The 15,452-nt window shown below is 44.0% G+C and overlaps 1 protein-coding gene across 16 annotated transcripts in view; it reads left to right on the top strand.

The window, feature by feature from the left end:
- Nucleotides 1-15,452, top strand: part of LPP (LIM domain containing preferred translocation partner in lipoma) — a 337,428-nt gene that overhangs the window by 82,704 nt on the left and 239,272 nt on the right. The window contains exons 1-2 of one of the 16 annotated variants that reach the window (XM_088061264.1): nucleotides 7,463-7,661; nucleotides 8,207-8,323. The exons of 14 other annotated variants lie outside the window; for them this stretch is intronic. The gene's annotated coding sequence lies outside the window, so the exon portion shown is untranslated. Of the gene's footprint in view, nucleotides 1-7,462; nucleotides 7,662-8,206; nucleotides 8,324-15,452 lie in introns of those variants that run through there. One more of the 16 variants, XM_088061265.1, reaches the window with a different exon arrangement.

Here is a 15,452-nt window from a genome sequence, read left to right as displayed (position 1 = left end):
CCCGGATGAGGGCAATGACTGGTGCTGTGCTGCTGATGGGAATCTGTTGGTGAGGAGCTTGTGGTTGGTTTGAGATGGGTCCCACTTCCTGATAGCCCATCTTGAGCTGCCTGAGAGCTGTGTGACTTCAGCAGAAGTTTTATCACACTGGTTTCCAGAGAGACGTTTGGAGCCATTTCCAGCATTTGGTTTAGTTGCAGCAGCAGCTTGAGCTCCTTTCTGGTGTTCTGGTGAAGGGTAAGGCAGCTGATGGCACTCCTAAGGTGTATCAAGAGCTCATTTTAAAATAAACAAAGCTGTTCCCATGGTCTGTTTGCTGTGTTAAGTCCAGGTTTACCTGCATTCCAAAGACAAATCCCACAGTACCATCCAAATTTGAGAACTACCTGAGGCTGGAGGGATGCAGGATGCTGTCAGGTCTAGCAGGAGGAAACCAAGTGCCTTTGAAATTTGATGTGCTCCATGGTCACCATGATCAATTGTGACTGTGATTTAAAAGAATATTTTTAGCTTACCCTTACTTTAAACATTTTGGCTGAACATTACTTTCTGACTTGCAGATGCCCACAGTGGCAGCACCTAGCTGGGGCGCTTTTACAGCGGAGTGTGGTGTACTTTAGTTTTAGTGAGCATTGACCAAATAGTTGAGAAGGATGTCTTAAAGAGTCTTGTGATAGTCCTAGTCTAGATTTAGCTGCTGGTATTTCCCAAGAGCATCAGGGCTGTCTGCAGGAAGACTTAAAGGTTTCAGCAGTTTTGCTTCAGCTAGAACCGGGTAAGCAGTATTGTCATGGTCCTCTCTGTACATCTCTTCCAAACATGACTTTTTTGGCATGTTTGGTGATCTAATCAGATACATTCATTTCATGTTAAGTTGACAATGTAAGTGTTACATTTGCCAGTTTCATTTCCATGGCCCTGGTTAGAATGGTTTTTGCTGTGTGCATTTAGTCATCCTTGTTGCTGACTGTAGAGGGTTGGAGGGATGTGTCTTGTGGGGGATTATATACACCCATCATGTCCTTTTTTACAGATCTCAGCACTTGACCTCCTTACTTGTCCCATAAAGGAGTCTCTTGAACGTTGACTAATCCCACCAGGATTTATGCAGTCTGGCTGAAAGCCAAATCCTTCCTGGATGGGTGCAAGATGCATCAAGGAATTTGAACATTTGTGTCCTGTCTTGCGTGAATTAATCTAAATTGCTTTGACTTAGCTGGGTGACTGGGTAGTGCAGTGTAATGCCATCATTATTAAATTAATGCCAGATAGGCCATGGTGGTTTTATGACCATTAACAATATTTGTCTGCAAACTACAAGGCTAGCCCAGAAAGATGCAGAATGGGGCATCACTGAGAAGTGAAGACTCTTTAGCGTGTGCATTTAGTAGGTCCAGACTGCAGAGCTGACTAGATGACTCAACAGAGGGTTGAAAACCTTACTATTACTGGTCTACTTTGCTTCTTCAGAAATATTTAGTATTCTAATTGGTGTTAAATTTTTATTGTTGAATTGATGCTTGTGCTGTAGCAGCAGGAGAATTTTCTCTTTAGGACCTTCAGCATCTTGACAAAGATGCATTTCTTTGAGAGCCACAGGGAGAGCACAGTCAAAGATTATGGAGTAGAGCACATGGTCAGAAACAACTATCTGGAAATTAACATTTCTGGCTAAAGTATCAGTGCTCTTCTCTGTTGTGGAGAGGGCCAAAATACTATAAATGGCTTAGTTTGGTTTGATGCTAGAGCCAGTAGATTACCCATCCCCAGTAATTGCAATGTCCTTCTCATTTGGAGGATTCCTCAGAAATTTTTGCTAGAATATTTTGCAGAAGTGGGGGCACATTTTAAGTATTTTGAAATCTGTTTGAAATAGTAGCAATCCAATCGCAGCAAATAGTGCAATAGTGATGCATACACAGTGATTCAGGTATTGCTTAATAATCTTTACCCACTGCATGTGGTGCCTTGGGCCTGTCACCATGAATTTCAACGGAATTCTAGTTGCTTTTCCAAACATAAAAATAGTCTTTTTCCCCAAAGTAGGCTTTGTGTTTGCTGCCTCATGTGTCTGTATAGACAGACACATGCATAGGTAGATTTGGTAGCAATACTGATATTTTGGGTAGTTTCGTGCTGTATTCACAAGGAGTGTGTTGTCAGCAAGTTTTCCAGTATTTGTTAAAGGTTTGCACAGGTAATAAAATCTTGTTGGGAAAACTGATCTAATTTTGAGATTGAGAGGTGTGAGAATAAAAGATGCTTTACTGTAAATTGTAGGTAGATAACAACAGAAACTTGAATATTAGAAGAAACTGGGTATCACACAAACCACACACTTTCACATCACTAAAACAAGAGCTGTGCTCACACAGAAACATGAACCTCTTTGCAAACCGCAGAAAGTAAAAGGGAGCTCTCCTGTTTCATTATTGATCTAATTGCTCTTTTCTTGATATGAGAAACGATATGAAATGCTCTTGAATATTCCAGTACGCACAGAAACAGACCATTACTTTTGGAAACTTTTAAAGGCATAGCACATAGTGGTAAATAGCAAGCTCATTTATTTCTGAGAGTCACAACTGGCTACCTAATGCCACCTAATTGTTCTACTGGAACTAAATATCTTATGGCTTGGATGAGAACTTTCCACTTGGGAGTGATATTAAGTGGAGGGAGCCCAGCCCATATTTTCATGTGATTGAATCAGTTTTGGAAGATCTGTTGGTACAATCCTTTTAAGTAAGTCCTGTTTTAAGAAAAGGTCCTCTTTTTGGAGTACCTCAGTATTGGAGTGCTTTAAAGCTCCTTTCTAACTAAATTACTCTGCAGATCTTTGTGGTTGTTGCCTTTATCTATAATCTCTTTCCTCTGGTTTACAATCCAATTTAAACCAAGTTTCCCGAGTAACCTGAAAGTTTGGGCCTGCGGGACTTGTGCAAAATGTGTGTGGTTAAAACCTCGCCGTGTTTGCGTGTGAGAACAAACATGCATGGGAATGAGGTTCCTGGATTGATCCAGCAAAATCTGGACATGTTTCAAAGCTGTGAGAGTCTGACAAGCCGAGCTTTTCTGGGGGGGAGCTGTGAAGGTGAGCGTCAGTCTGTGCTCACCTCCGTGTTTTACAACACTCCTCCATTTATGATCTCCACCAGCTCTGCTGCTCCGCCTGCTCCTGCCAGCAGTCTCACCTCCTACTCTTCTGCCAGGCTGAGCACATTCTGGAGTCTGCTGGCTGCAGGCAGTGCCAGCTCCCTGACAGAGCCCTTCTCGAGGCTGTGGCAGAGCTGACACAAGGGGATCTTTGCTTCTCCTGGGGCTTTGGAAGTGGCTTTCTCCAGTGGCATTGGACACCTTTTCTTTCCCTTGTTTCAGTAACTTCTCTCTCACTCAGTCTCTACAACTTAAAAAGCACCTGTATCACCAAATTTGGGACTCTCGTAGAATGGTTTGGGTTTGAAGGACCCTTAAAGATCATCTTCTGACCCTTCCCTGGGCAGGGACACTTTCCACTAGACCAGATTGTTCAAAGACCACTCCAACCTGGACCCTCTACTAGAACTGCACAGTGGCTTTTTTTTTTTTTTTTGGTAGTGGGTAGTTCATCTGAAATACACAATGGTGAGAAAGAAGCACGGTGCAACCTTTAATAGAAGACTTCTGAAGCAGTTTAGTTCATTTTGAGAACTACTTTTCACTTCCTAAAATCTCCAGCAGTTCAAAATGGTCTTGAGATTTGCAGAAAAGATCACTTCCAGCAGTAGCTAATAAAAGGTGGAGAGGAAGAGTGACTTCTCTTAATAGCTTGTTCTTAAGACGTTTCAGTGACTCATTTGATGAATCAGTGATGAATTTTTTTTACCTGAATCTCCTGGCAATTCCCTTCACCTGTATGGCATGTTAAGCTCATTGTAATTTTCCTTTCTTGTTTATTGATTTGTTGATTTTTTTTCTCCTCCCCAACAAAACTGAAATGAATTAGGTCTGCTTAAATCAAGATGAGGACAAGTCTCCCAACTGGCAAGAATATGATTGCATGGTTAGAGAGATGTCACTGCTACAGAGAAAAATGGTTTGGCAGTAGTTTTTCAAATTGGCATTCAAATCCATGTTCATTTTGAGGGCATCTTCCCTTGAATTGTTATGCAGTCCCAAGGTACTGGAGACCAACTCAAACAAGCCTATCTATAAGTCAGGCTCTCAGAAATCTTAGGAACTATCTGGCTTTGCGTTTCTGCTCCTGAGCCAGTAGAAGAGGAAGCTGGCTCTTGGTTTAGGCAGATCAGGCCAAAACCAGATTTATTTGCATTTGTGCACCAAGTTTTGTTTTGTTTTCTTTCTGGAATAGCAGCTGTATATATAATGTAACATGGGAAAAGATTAAGTAAACCCCTTTCAGAAAAGCTTTAACAGACATTTGGCTAAAAAGTAAGAAAAAGATGATTTTTTCATTGTTTTCTCAGAGCTCAGCAAACCATTCTTTTGAGTCAAGGTGAATTGTTGATGTGTTTGCAGGACTAAATAGCTTTTTTCTAAGATGCAGATAAATAGTCTGCAAGCTTCCAGATGCTGCCAGGAGGAGAAGTAAACATTTAGCTTTAGAAATGTGTAGATCACTTGCTCAGGTCCCCTGCCCTTGAATGATTTTTGTTTTTGTGTGTTGACGTTTCAGTAGCACGAGAAAGGCCTCGGATTGGAGCAGTTCTTTGTTGGCCAGCTCTGTGACAGTGACATGACTCTGTGACATGAGTTGGCCATGGCTGCCAGTGAGGTGAGCCACAGTCACGGCAGGTGGATGGCAAGGGCAAAGGAGAGAGGGTGGAAATGGTGTTTCTGTCAATGTTTGAGTACAACTGGAGCAGGACTGACGTTCATTAGCAGTGGGCAGTGGTAACGCCGTGCTTGCTTCTAGCCCGTTCCTAAGAGTGTTGAATATTTCTGCGCCTGCTGGAGGGGGGCTGTGAAGAGGAGAAGCATTTTACCCTAAACTCCATCTAAACTCCATCTGGAGAGAGTGGCTGAACCAGGGGGAGGAAATCCTGACCCTTCAGCTTTGTGGGATGATAGGAAATTAATTTGTAATCCCCAGGCAGGTTCAGAAATTTTAATCCTCTACCTACCCTCTGTTTTCTTGCTTTTGAGTGAGAAGCTGGAGAATACCAGCATACATGAGCTGGATTTCCATCTTTATACATCCAGTCACTTAAATTTTAAGTGCATGTTCAGGTGATTGCCCCACATGGTGGCACTTTGAATTGTAAAAATCAAAATTAAGCCAAACTTCCACTTTCCAGAAGAATGGTGCAGTTCCTTCTGAAGGATCATGATGTCCTGAACTCTCTCACAGTTCCTGCTTGATGATGTTCTTCCCTCCATCGTGACCTAAAGCAGGGGCTGAGTACCCATCCAGAGATTGCCATGTTTCAGTGGCAGATGAAATTATTCCTGGCTCTCTGAGTTTGTAAAGCACTTTGGGATCTTCTAGAATGGAAAGTGTTGATGTTTGTCTGAGGCAGTATTTTCACCATGTTTTATTTCAATTGCTCCTGTTATATGTATTGGATTTCATTATATCTTCAGATAAGGCTCATATGAAATGGGCTTCTGTTTTGTTTTCTCACCAGAGGAGTGATTCATATTCAAATTGAAATGTATTGCTCTAAGCCAGCCTTCTCCCCATGCGCTAATGGGAGGAGAGGGAGAAACAGGCGTGGACCAAGCAGGATTATTTTTCTCCTACTGCATTTAGAAACTTTCCAAATGGCTTTTCAGGAAGACACATGGACTTGTTTGGCATGGGAGAATCCTGGTCTTGTATGTTTTAAGAATATCAGATGAGCTTAAATCTCCTCAGTTGTCTCTTTAGGCTGCAGACTCACATGCTACTAGCATTGTTCTCCGAAAAACCAAAAAGATAATTAATGGTACCTTTTAAGATGAGAATTCTTTAGTGACTCTACAGGCACCTTCTGCAGCATTGGCAAAGCCATCAGCTCATGGTCTCTGCTCCTGCCTGATGCTTTCTCCAAGGGAGCTGGTTGCTGTCCATGGGAGAGGAAAACTGCACAGTGTAGCAGATATTTCTGGTGTGGTTAGAACTGGATTGCCCTGTGCAAACTTCCTCAAGGAGCTTTACCACAGGTACTCAAAAAATGGAGAGAAGAGATGCTAAGAGCTGGGGTCTGGTGTGTATTGAGGGTTGTGTTGCTCTGTCACCTGCAGCTCAAAGTGAATGTCATTGTAGATCTTGAGGAGCCTGGTGCCTGTCCAATAGGCACCCAGACTGAGAAACTAGTGTTTTTAATGGAAGTCGATAAAATATATGTGAATATTCTCACCTTAGTTAAAGTGACCTGAGCCTACTCAAGAGGATATTTACCATGTTTTAAACTTAAAACACAGCTCAGTCTATTTATTTTCTTGGTCCTTCCAAGCTGGGCTTGGGCAGGTGAAATGATCCTTCCCCAGTCTCCCTTTTCTTTTTCAGAGTTTGTGAAACTATTTGAACGTTCCTAAGGTGCTCTCATGTTTTGAGATAAATGAGGAGATACTGACACTTTTAAAGTAGCACCTGAGTAGCTGCTGAGCCTTGGAGAATCTGCTGCCTTGAATGGAATAGTGGTGACCACGTCCTCTGTGCTGCTGTGACAATTCAGTTACACCACCAGGCTGAGGGCATTGCGAGGATCAAAAATGTTCTGCGCTTTTGTTGGCATAAAACAGGAATTTCTGAGAAAGTTTTTCCGAGGAGGAAAAAAGATTGTGATAGATCTTCATAGCTGATGGTAGGTTCACTCACCACAGGAGAGCAGGTGAGACAAATGTGAGACCTTGGTTACACGTCACCTAAATACTTTCTGACTTAAGAGCGTTTGAGCTGGAATCACTTGCAATTAGCATGGGCTTGGCAGAAACTGGCACTGCTGCTGTTTGTGCAGAAACTGCTTGCACAGTCCAGTTGTGCCAGGGGGAAAACTGCTGTTAGCAGTTAGTACAGGGGTAGTCTTGAGGTGGTGTCTGTGCTGTGGCTGCTCTTAGAGCAGCTGATGTCCTTGATGGCACAGCAGCAACTCTACAATCAACAGCACAGCTGTCTTGTCACCTGTACCCAGTCTGTCACTCAAACATTCTGTTCTTTAACCTATTTGTCATCATAGCCACACATTTTTTAGGCAGCTAGTGGTGTCTGGGAGCTTTTAACTGTATTGCTTGTGAGAAGCTAGCTATGCACATGGTCCAGGGAGATGTGACCACGGCTCTGCTCTTCACAGTCTGCTTGGATGAGGCAGTTTCCTCAGCTGGCTGTGGTCAGGCTGAGGCGGAGTGTAAACTGTTATAGGCTCAAATGACCCAGCTGGGAACACTTGCTCAATTGACACAATAAATATATCTAAGTCTGCTAAATTAAGTAAGTAATGAGGACCACAGGGCACCTGCTGATCCCCATAACCTGTGTTGCTGGAGGTTGGGCAGAGTGTCTCCTGCCTGCCTGATGGAGCCTAAGGAGCTTGCGAGTGGGTGGTGTGGGAACTGGGGACAGCTGAGGATTCGTACAGGGATGCAGAGCTGCTCCTCGGGGCAGAACAAGAAATGTATGATTCTTGGCCCTAGAATGAAGAAAGCAAGATGCTGTGGACTTGTTGCAACCTGTGCAGCCTGTGAATGTTTTCTTCTTGTTGACTTCTGCTGTCACTTAAGTTATTTTATTGCCAAAGGGCAGGGAATGCACTAGCGAAGTGGGAGAGAGGGCTGCGTGTTGTAGAAATCAATGCACCAAATGTGCAATTCTTTACTTTCTGCTTTTGCAGTGTTTATTTACCTATAGGATTTGGTGGGGGGATGGGGCAGAAAGGATGGTGGTGTAGGACGTACATCTGTCTCATCCAGGAGAAAGCTTGTGTTCAGATGAGAAAGCATTATGCATACAATGCCTGAAATCAGCCCTTAAAATAGCACACTCCACATCTTAGTAATGTATTGAATATATCTGGATAAGAAACAGTCTGATTGAAGTATTGAGCTTATTGTAGTGTGTCTGCTGTGACTCATCAGGAAATTGAAAGTCTTGGGACAAAACTCACCCCCCTTCAGTCTTTTTGGGAGAGACGGGAATTAGTCTTAGATGGGAGGTAATTAATTGTTCTGTGATTGCCGTAAATAGGTACTGAACAACAAGCTCATACTGAAATATTTATATCCTAAGCCCTGTCTTGTGAGCCCAGCTATCCAGAATCTCCATCAGACAGAGACAGTGAAAAAGAAAGTTCTTTGGAATGAGCAGCACTTCCACCTACATGCGTTTAAGTGAGACTGGCTGGAGGTGAGCTGGTAGGCTGCATGCTGTAATAAGCCACTTACTAGGATAATGGCTGTAGGCTACAAATGCTGTTTCTACTTAGTCTGTCTATTCAGTGCAAACATTAAAAAAGAAAAAGCTCTCTCCCTCAGTAAAGTCTATAATACTCTTAATCCCCAAGGTACTCCATGAATATTAATTTAGCCAGTGTTGTAACACCCCATGGAGGCAGATGATGCATGCACAGCCTTTTTCATCCACTGGAGAAACTGAGGCAGTGGGAAGGACTTCAGGCTTCTGGGTTTGGACTGGGGCAAAATCCTGGGCAACAGCCTGGCTTGATGGTGAGCAGGCACTTGCCAGCTGGCCCTTGGTGGGAGTATGGGAATTATAATTTTCAGGGTCTAATCCCATAAATTTAGGGTTTCATTTGGACAGATTTGCTGCCTGCTGTTGCAGGCAGTGCTGCTCTGCTTGAGGAGTCACAGAGGGTGCATTGGCTGGCAGAAGTGTGGGGATGAGAGCCGTGAGGGGATAAGTATGTGCAGGAATATCTCTGTAATTTACTGAGTAGCTATAGCCATTATGTATCTGTCTGACTGCAGGATATTGCTAGGAATCCAGATGTTGAAAAAAGAAGCAAGAGAATCAAAATGATCAAATACCTGTTTAAAAAAAACAGCGCCCAAGGAAAAGGAGCTTGATGGCTTTGTGTTTGTCTGCACTGAAGTCATGGCAACAGAGAACTCATTTAGCAGAATTAACTGTTTCTCTATCTTAACAAAAAAAAAAATCAAATGAAAATGATGCAAGGGAACATCCTTTTATCTAAACCAAATGAGTCCGTTTGTGCCAAAGCAAAGGAATCATCCTTGGGAGTTTGCTCCAGAGAGCACATATTTTATTGGTAGAGAATGTAACAGTTGTCCCAAAGCCTTAACTGTAAAAACATGGAGCCTTAGGTGAGTTTTTGGAAAACCAAACTTAGGTTCCTGCACCTGCATGGTATTGAAATAGAAGCATGGTTTTTGGTTGTTTGGAATTTCAGCTCAGTTGAAACTTGGATGCAGCTTTCAGAACTGTAATCTCGTTAAAGGTCCTTATGGGTAATTATTAGTTTTGAAATTATCTAGGGATAAAATGCTGATGCTGCATTGGTTTGGGTACGCCCAAATGCTTGTAAAAAACCAGTTGCCTCTAGGTCCATTTGACTTTCATTTGACCATAGGTTTCTTTGTGCCCAAGACTCGTTTTAATCTCCTAATTTAAGTACTGTTTGAAATAATTCTCACACAAGCCCCAGAGATGACTATTCTGTGCTACTTCTGTTCTGACATTCACGGCCCATCTCCATGCACAGACCACTCTGTGAAGCAGCACAAGAGGTGAAACACACAGTGACTATTGGTAGGCACAAATGTTCATTATACATCACTGAGAATCTCATATTTGGAATTCAGAAATTGTTCATCTTGGTAATGAGCAGGGGCAAGCTCTAGGGAAAATATCACGAACTCAGATGTGTTGCTTGAGGCGCCTGGAAAGTGGTGTTTCTCTTAAGCAGTGTTTTCCAACCAGATTTTACTTTGTGGCTCTCTCGGAGATGGTTTTAGGCAACACCTTATGGTTTCCCTGAAAGTGTCTGACAGCAGAGATGCAGAGTTTTTATCTGTGTGAAGGAGTGCAACAGTTTGGGGGAGATTTTAAGGATGATTCAACTTTGAGATGGCTTCTGTCAAAAATGTTGGGTAAGCTTCAGACTAATTGGAAACCTCCCCTTCCACTGAAATCACAGAATCACAGAAGATTTTGATTTGGAAGGGACCCACAATGCTCATTGAGTCCAAATCTTAAGTCAGTGCTCACCAGGTGAATGTAAATTGTTTTCCATTGGTTCTTAGACCTGGATGACACTGATGCCTTTTTTCCTGCAACTTTTACTTTGGTTTAATGAAAGAAAAGTGAATACTGAGTGCAGGGCAGGAGCTCTGATCAGTGAAGGAAAGTCACAATTGTTGTATATCCAGGTAGATAACTCTCATGTTATTTTGGAGGTGATCCATGTCAAAAGCCAATGTTTAAGGGTTCTTTTTTGAAAGTGTCCCTTTCAGGAGGGACCTCATGTGAATAGTGGAACTCTTCACACTGCTGAATCACACTGTGCAGATGGGCTGCACAGGCAGGCTGGGGGTCATTGACACTTACACAGCCTCAGACCGGTGTATTTGCAGTAGTGGCCTGTTTCTTTCCACTTGTTTTCTCATCCCCAAGCCTGGACATAGCCCTTGGTTTAGCTGTTAACAGCGTGGGAGCAGAAGATCCAGGCTGAAGCAGCCTCCTGGCACAGCCATTCCTGTGGGTGTGGGTATTGCCAGCAGGAGAGATGAGAGCAAGGGGATGAGGGTGGGAGTGCAAAGCCCTGGTGGTTGCACATCAGAGGCTTTTAAGGAGTAATAACTTGCATATCGAGCTTTCTTCACTGAGAGATGAGATCCCCAACCAGAATGTTCACAAGTGAGGCAGCCCCAGCCCTATGGGTTGTCCCAACACGCTTGGGGCAGATAAGCACAGCGGAAAAGCCCAAGGAATTGCTGCCAAACGACTGGGAAGATGCAGCCCACGGTGTCTGTTGTGTCTGAGATCTCTGTAAAGTCTCTCACATCTTTCCTCAAGTTTAGTTTTCCAGTGGAGGCTGTTGCAGTAATGAGAATGTCTCCCATCTGCTCCTCACATGGCTTGGCACATTTAGCCAGAATATATATATATTTTTATTATGGGGTTAGCCAGTGGTAACCATGACAATTAGACTTATCACGCAGCAGTTTTTTTTCCCTCCTTGAGTCAGTTTGAAATGCTGACAATTAAATGGATACAGTACACTTTAGAGATCCATCAGTCTCTTTGTTGTCTTGACAACCAGAGTATATTTAGAAATGTAACAAGTACATGGAGTTCAATTGCACTTTTGCTAAAACATAGTTTTGTAGCTTGAGAATTTAATCTGTTGTTTGTAGATCCAGGTGCTTATTTGAGCTATGCCTGACTTTCTCTTTGGTCTCTCTGGGAAGCTCCAACATCGGCTGGTGGAAAGAAGGTCCTTGTCAAGCAGGGAGCAAACGTGCCCACTGTGTGTGGCAGGGGCTTGGGTGAGGGGCTGGCAGCCACTTCCTTCTTGGGCACTGCATGTGCTGGGTGCCCCTGTGTACTTGTGGCTACTCATTTGCAGTGCAAGAGGAATGTGTGTGGTTGTAATCCCAGATGTTTGTCCCTGCAGATCCAGCTCAGCAGACAGGGCTGGGGAGCCATGAGCAGTGTGTCCAAACACCCTCTCCCAGATGAGCTGCTGCCAGGGTTCAGTGGCACTTTGGTGCAGGAGGCCAGTGCCATGCTGCATGACACTGGCAGACTGTGATGGCTCTCCTGCCCCTGAGCTACCCAAGCTTTGGTTGAAAATGGAAACAACTCGGCCATGGAAGCAATACCAGGGACTGTTTCTCCATATAATTTCTCCTGTTTTGTCTTTGATTTGATGGGGGTGTGTTTCTTTGATTTTAACAAAACACTACTACTAAATTTTTTTTATTCCTTCCAATTTGACTGGCAAAATTGAGCTCATTCTCTCCCCGCTGAGCTGGAATAGCAGTGTGTGGGCTAGCTGTCTGGAGCTATGGATTTTTCAGGCTGCATCCAGGGCTAGAAAAGAAGGAGGGAATTACGATGGAGTGCACTCTGTGGAGCTCTAAATAAACCTGTCTCTCAGCACCCCTGTGCACACACTGATGGTGGGTGTGTGTGGAGTGTCTCTGTTACTCCCTGCCCTTTCCCTTTTGAGCCAGGAGAGAGCTGTGGTCAGTGCAGGCACTTGTGTGGGTGTGACAACCATACCTGTAAGTGTGGTGATGTGCCAGCCCAGAAGAGCAGCTGGGATGTGTGGCCCCCATCTGCTGCCACGCTGCAGCCCAAAGGCTGTGAGATGGGAGCTGGCAACACAGTACCCTTCTTACACTCTTAGCACAGGACCTGACATGCTGGCTTCAGATCCGTGTCTGGACATGTGTGGATCAGAGTACTTCCCTGGCTTGAGTGATAAATGAATAAAATGAAAGTCAGATTGGGAAATAGCTCAAATGTTCCCGCTGCCCCTGTACCTGGCTGACCCAGAGTTGTCCTGGTCAGGGCTGTCCTTTCAGAAGGCTGGCAGGTTGAGGAGCTGCTAAAAGGGACTTTGTGTGAGGTGTTGATGTCCTTTTATAATTGGCACCTGAATCCCATGGCAGGGCTTGGGATGTTTGTGTATTTTCTGTAAAACGTGAAGCAAGACTTCTCCATTTCTCCCTGTCTTAGGCTTAGCTGTTAATTGATTCCTGGCAATATAATTCGGTCAGGAGAAGTGAAAAACCCAAACAAAACCGAATTCTCCTTTATCAGCAAAGCTGTGGCAAAGCAGCCTTCTGAACAGGAGGTTGGTTGCAGCAGATGGAGTTGCCTTTTGCTGGAGGGAAGCAGTTCATTTGATGAGATGTTTAAAGAAGACAATGGTGTGTCCATGGCATGGCTGTAATGGTGTTCATCCCTGGGCAGAGATCTGTAAAACTTGTCAGGAGTGCTGCTCTGCTCCTGGGGAGCACAGCCAGCACAGGTTTGCCACTGGGATGGTTTATTACAAGGAGGTGAGGAAGGCTTCAGGGAGTGGAGTCCACCCTGAGGTCAGTTATTAGGATAGTGACAGCCAGCAAAGTATATCTGTATTTCCTTGGCCGCACAACATCTTGTCTGTGCATTACACCCAAAATATTAATAAGGCTCAAAAGGAGGACAGCATTATATGGTTTTGCTTCCTATGTTTCTTTTTCACTCATTGCCTGTCAAATAATATGGTTGATTTCTCAGTGTGTATGCATGCCTCAGTTTAGTTTTTGCATTTTCTTTCTTCTCTCCATTTTACCAATTTCCCAATGAAAATCCCAAGCCATAGTTATATTTCCACTCCAGCTCTGTTTGTGTACTGTTAACATGCCTTGTTCCAGTGTTTAATAGCTGCTGGGGTTTATTCTTAAAATATAACCACCAAACCCCAATGATCCTAATGATTATTCAAGAGTGCTTTAAACAAGTTATCCCAATCCATCTGACAAAGATAATGGTCTTCTATTAGAAGATACTTAGCTGGAGGTTGAATGAGCTGTAATGTTTATGGGTCTGCAGATCTGTAACCAGACCAAACTCAGAATAACTCCTTGGATTTCAGTGGAGCTATGTTTGTTTATTACAACAGAGGCTTAGGCAGTGCTTTAGATGCAAATTGCAACCTCTGTGAAGTTAAGTGGGCTTTTGATTTAATTTCTGGAAGCAGTAATGTCAGCAGAGAAGCGAAGAGCTGGGACCCACATAGCCTGAAGTCTGTAACTTTGGGTTGCTCCCTTTCCCTTACCATCAAGATCAGATTCCTTTGGTTGGGGCTACTAATCAAAATGCAGGTTCTCTTAAGCATCTCCTAAAGGCAGACAAGAGAGAGTGGAAGTGCAGCCCATGCAGATTCTGTATCTCTCTCCACTCTTTGCAGAAGATGCCAGTGCTTGAGTTGTTCTCTCTGACTTGTGGTTGGGCTGTTGACCTGGAGCTTGTGCTCTCAGCTCCAAAAATGCAAAGGCACTGTGCTGAGTTATCTGGCTCTGAGGTGGCGAGAGCTGGGAACTCCTTTCCCCCAACTGATCCGCGTCCATGCAGCAGTCAGGAGACATGGACCACTGCTCATCACCCCCACTGTGTGTGGCATAAGTGATTCACCATGCATTCATGTCTGGTCACATAAGGGGCATCTGTTTAAAGCAGGCTTGAGCCATAGGTTAGTGTTAGCTATTTGAAGTCTGAAAGCAACATCAAACAGGGAGCAGAAATGTATCATGCACAGAAAAATCTCTGGGATTTGCTTCTCCCTTTAAAAAATAATAGTAATAAATTCCAAACTGTTTGCATATGCTGTCTCCTCTGTGGTCAGGACACCTGTCTGCCTCTTTGCTGATACTTGATACAGGCTTACAGTGCTTGCAAAAATGTTAACGTGAATTTTTTGTCATGGCAAATATGAAAAGAATATCCAGCGTCTGTGTGGGCAGGTTCTGAGCAAATTTTTCTCTGCTTTTTGCGCTTTGGATCTGAAGCAACTGCTGAAATTCTGCTGCCCTTCCTTCACCACAGACCAGGAGGGCAAAGCTGCTGCCCTGCCAAACCTGGTTCTCCTGAGCAAGGCAGCTGGTGGTGGGGCTAATGAGTTACAGCCTGGCTTCATTAAAAAAACAATATATGCAACTGGCTAAAAGTGTCTTTCTCTTTAATGACTTTTGATCCTTGGCTGATCTCAGGAAAATAGAGGTGAGGATGCAGTTAGGAGCAGCTGGGGGTCACCTGATGACACCAGGAGCATGGTGGGCTGGGAGAACTGGGGAATGCCGAAGTGGACCTTTCACTAATCATCACTAGTACTTTTAAAACTTGCTCATTTCTTCACCAGGACCGAGATTAAAGGAAATAGAAAACATCAGAGTAAGCTCAGATATCAATAAGCTGGAAGTATTAAAGACTGCTGGTTGAAAAAAGCTTGTGGTAACTTAAAGAAACCCTGTGTTTTCTCTTTAATTGGGTGTCTTTGGAGGCACCCAGAAAGGAAACCAGGGCTGGAAGTGGAGATGGGGTTTGGGCTGTCCCACCCTGACTCTTTTTCCACAATGGCTGTGTGCTTAATGCATCCCATCTCTGCTTTGGTGCTCCTTGATGCTCACATGGCAAAGCCAATGCTGTGGGAGTGACTCACGCTTGGCCTTGAGTGGTTGCTGAGGCTTGGGAAGAAGAGGCCCTTTAAGCCTGAGAGGCAGAAGGGCGTCTGGTCAGGCTTTGAAAGAGACTTTGTTACCTGCAGCCCTTACGTCAGTGCCTTTCACCAGCTCTGCAGTGATTTAAAACAAGTAGCTTCTCTTCCAAATAAACCTCAGCTACTCCAACACTTGCTCAGATGTAGTCTGTGCTGCCAAAGTGTGAAAAACCCCTGTATGGGTCAAAACAGGGACAGATACATGAGATTTGTCAGAGGGGAGGAAAAAAGGCTGTGGTCTGCTCTGTACAGGAGGGCAGCTGGCCTTACATGCCCTTTTGGGGC

Source organism: Pseudopodoces humilis, chromosome 11, assembly GCF_049639895.1.
Source record: "Pseudopodoces humilis isolate 2021_Gansu_Grassland_sample_001 chromosome 11, ASM4963989v1, whole genome shotgun sequence".
Lineage (NCBI taxonomy): Eukaryota > Metazoa > Chordata > Aves > Passeriformes > Paridae > Pseudopodoces > Pseudopodoces humilis.
This window is presented reverse-complemented; position numbering and strand designations above follow the sequence as displayed.